Raw genomic sequence first — 4,053 nt, 5'->3', positions numbered from 1 at the left:
TTCATCGACGTAATGGTTTCGCCTGCATTTAAAAAACTGTAATGGAGGAAAACCGGTTGCAGACCACCAAACAGTCAGCGTGACCTTCTTTTGGTGCAACTCTGGCTTCGGGAAGTGTCGTGGAGTTTAAAATGAGCTGAGCGTCGCTAGCTGTCGTAAAGAACACACTTTTCATCGCAAGTCACAGCCTGGTCGGGTCATTCTTGTTGCGTAAAAGAAGGGAAGATGACAGTTCATGTCGTTCAGTTCTTGAGGCACCTATTTGTGAAGTTTTTTTTTTCTTTCTAATCTCTCTCAAGTGGTTGGAAATTGTCATATACGTTACGTCTAATTCAGGATCAAGTTCTCGAACAGTTGTGCGTGGATTGGCTTCGACTAAGGCTCTTAAATTATCGTTTTCCACATCCGATGGCCGACCACTACGGTCCTCATCTTCAAGCCTCTCGTCACCGCCAGGAAATTTCATAAACCACCGTTGTGCTGTGCGTTCAGTAGTAGTTCCTAGGTCAAACGCTTCGTTGATATCGCGAGCTATTTCAACAGTTTTGCGGCCTAGCTTGAATTGAAATCAAAAATTGTGCGAATTTGCTTTTTTCATCTTGTATTCAACGTTCTGAATAGAAGACATAATTGTTTCAAAATGATTGTAATTTAAACGATTAGATAGAGTGAAAAACACTCTTTAAAATTATGTATAAAGTAAAGTTATTATAAGAAAAACCTATTTGAAAATACATCATTTGAAATCAAAATTAAAAATTCCTCAAGAACTGACTTCTCAACCTAATGAAAATAAAAATAAGGAAGAAAGTCTTAGAGAGGAAAGAATAATTAGAGAGAGGAGAAGAGGAAATGGGGTAGAAGCGTGAGAAAGTCGGAGTAATGAGAGAGAAAGTATAAGTGTGAAAGAGAGAGAGGGTTGTGAAAATAAAAGAGATTGAGAGAGAGAAATGTGTGTGTGTGTGTGCAGTCAGCACCAACCCTATTCAGGGTTTAACCAGCTTCCTCCGAAGGAGGAAGTTTCATGGGAGTAAGAAATTCACAAGCAGTCCCCAGTCGCATGTATATCCTCGTTAGGGGAGGTGACGACGATAGGTTTTTACAACTTTTTGCACGATGGGTCGACGTCCTCCTACATACAGCACCTGGACTTCCCAAATTGGTCACCCATTTTAGTAATGACCAGGCTCAACGTTGCTTAACTACGGTGATCTGACGAGAACCGGTGTGTCAACGTGATTATGCCGTATATATAGAGAGAGAGAAAGCGACAGAGTAATAAAAAGAAGAGATAAAGACACAGAAGAGGTTGATAAAAAAAAGAGAAGATGGAAAGTAAGAGAAATAAAGGAGTCAGAAAGTAAGAGAGAGAATGTTGATATATAATAAGATAGACAAAGAGGGGGGCGATGACTAAGCGGAAATGGGTAAATAGTCTTACGGGGGAAAGAGAAAGTAAAAAAAGAAAGAGGAAAGTAATGGTCCAAATGGATAAACTCTTTATTGAGAGAGAGAGAAAGATAAAAAGAAATTAAGAGAGAGAGGGGGGGGAAAGGAGATATAGTAAAAATGGAGAAGGGGTGGAATAAGTCAGAGAGGAAGGATAAAATAATAGTGTGAAAAAGGGCAAAAGAGGAGTTAGAAAGAAAATGGGGGAAATAACGGGAGAATATAAAAGGGAGAGAGAAGAGAAAGTATGATAGAGTATCGATAAAATAAATAAAAGATGGAAAAATCAAAAATAGGCCGAGGAATAAATTAGAAAGAAGGGATCGATAATGGGAGAGGTGGAGAAAAATAAATATAAAGGGCACGTGTGTGCGTATGTGTGTGTGTGTGTGTGTGTGTGTGTGTGTGTGTGTGTGTGTAATGTAGTAGGGTTGTGAAAAGACAATATTCTTATCATTTCTTGCCTCTAGATTATATATCCGACTAAGTTCGACACAGTTAATCAATCGAGAACCACATCACTCTATTTAAAAACATATAAGATATTAACTGCTATATACTCCAGAGTCAAAAAAATGAAAAGAATATTCTCTTGTTATAGCCCTAGTAATCAGTCAATGGAAAACCATAGGTTCAGAATTTCGTACTGAGTTTATTGGGCGATTTTAAAATCAAAATAAATCCCAATTTCTGTTTTCGTTTTTCTTTTATGTCAGAATATTCTGTAGAGAATGTTCGGCGACTGTATATATATATATATATATATATATATATATATATATATATATATATATATATATATATATATATATAAAAGGTGGATGTAATTTCCTTGAAGCATTGTATAGTATGTAGTTAAGTGAAATGTGTAGAAGGCGGTACAATACAGAGGTAACCGAAAGACACAAGCTGAAGCAGGTGAGAAAGTTTTATTAATACAACTTACAAATACATGTTTACATATTCATGCATTTCGTATACACATTATATTTATATTTGCATCGTGATTACCTGTGAAAGTCGGTCTGGTGGTATATCTGTGTTATATAATATTTTGAGAGAGATCTCATCGTCAGATATTTATTTGACTTTGGTTCAAACGTGCTGTTGTAAACAGTAACAGTCTCGCAGCAAACAATAGCCCAGAACTCGTTGATAGCATTTTAATTAATTAATTAATTAATTTGTTTGTGTTTCTGCATTCTAGTTGAGGGGGGGCTGGGGTATAGATTTTGAATTAAGTCGGTTGGTAAAGGGAGACTACTTGATGAACTGCTCTAAGGGGAATAACCGTTTTATCTTTTGTATAAGTTCGGCTATTACTACTTACAGATATTTCTTCTAATAGGTTCAGAATTTCGTACTGAGTTTATTGGGCGATTTTAAAATCAAAATAAATCCCAATTTCTGTTTTCATTTTTCTTTTATGTCAGAATATTCTGTAGAGAATGTTCGGCGACCGTATATATATATATATATATATATATATATATATATATATATATATATATATATATATAAAAGGTGGATGTAATTTGCTTGAAGCATTGTATAGTATGTAGTTAAGTGAAATGTGTAGAAGGCGGTACAATACAGAGGTAACCGAAAGACACAAGCTGAAGCAGGTGAGAAAGTTTTATTAATACAACTTACAAATACATGTTTACATATTCATGCATTTCGTATACACATTATATTTATATTTGCATCGTGATTACCTGTGAAAGTCGGTCTGGTGGTATATCTGTGTTATATAATATTTCGAGAGAGATCTCATCGTCAGATATTTATTTGACTTTGGTTCAAACGTGCTGTTGTAAACAGTAACAGTCTCGCAGCAAACAATAGCCCAGAACTTGTTGATAGCATTTTGATTAATTAATTGACTTGATGAGCTGCTCTAAGGGGAATAACCGTTTTATCTTTTGTATAAGTTCGGCTATTACTACTTACAGATATTTCTTCTAAGTTAAGTGTATAATATTGCATTACTTTTTAATATATTTATTGCTTTATTTACATTTTTTTACATATGTATCACCACTTATCAAGGCCAAGAAGCTACTCGAGGATAAGGGTTAAAGAGTGTACAGTAGAAATTGGACAATATAGTAACCGTTAGTAATGGAGATTCAGTAAATTTGTTAACTTATATGGAACGGCTCATCAAAAACTTGTTTATGTTAGATTTGAAGACAACCATATTGTAGTCAGCTGGAAGCAGAAAACGGAAGACAATTCCATAGGCGTGCAGTTCTAAGAAAGAAGCTTTGCTCGTGGAATCTATGCTTAGGTTTAGGCATAAGCAAAGAGTGGGGGAAACTAGTGATAGTGCTTTCTGCTAGACGGGTGTTTCTTGTGATAGTTTGGCGAGGGGAGGACCATGCTCAGCCGAGCACCTGCCATGAAAATAACAATAAAGCAGAGACAAACTCGCAACATCTCTTCTGTGAGAAAGAGGTTGCAGGGAAGAGAAAAGGACATCCCCCACAAGGCTACGAAGTCTATTTTGAACTCTATCAAGGCAGAATAAGTCCTTTCTAGCAGCTCCTGCCCAGATGTGGCAACAGTACTCCATGCTTGTGTTATATTGTCTCTATAATA

General features: G+C 36.0%; 1 pseudogene; it reads right to left on the bottom strand.

Moving 5' to 3' along the window:
* Positions 1-1,133: 1,133 nt before the first annotated feature.
* LOC145292425 (5S ribosomal RNA) lies at positions 1,134-1,252 on the bottom strand (annotated as a pseudogene).
* Positions 1,253-4,053: the final 2,801 nt, after the last annotated feature.

Source organism: Euprymna scolopes, chromosome 13 (genome assembly GCF_053919585.1).
Source record: "Euprymna scolopes isolate OS-2025 chromosome 13, ASM5391958v1, whole genome shotgun sequence".
NCBI classification, from domain to species: domain Eukaryota; kingdom Metazoa; phylum Mollusca; class Cephalopoda; order Sepiida; family Sepiolidae; genus Euprymna; species Euprymna scolopes.
The sequence above is the reverse complement of the archived record's forward strand: the minus strand, read 5'-3'. Positions and strand labels throughout refer to the sequence as shown.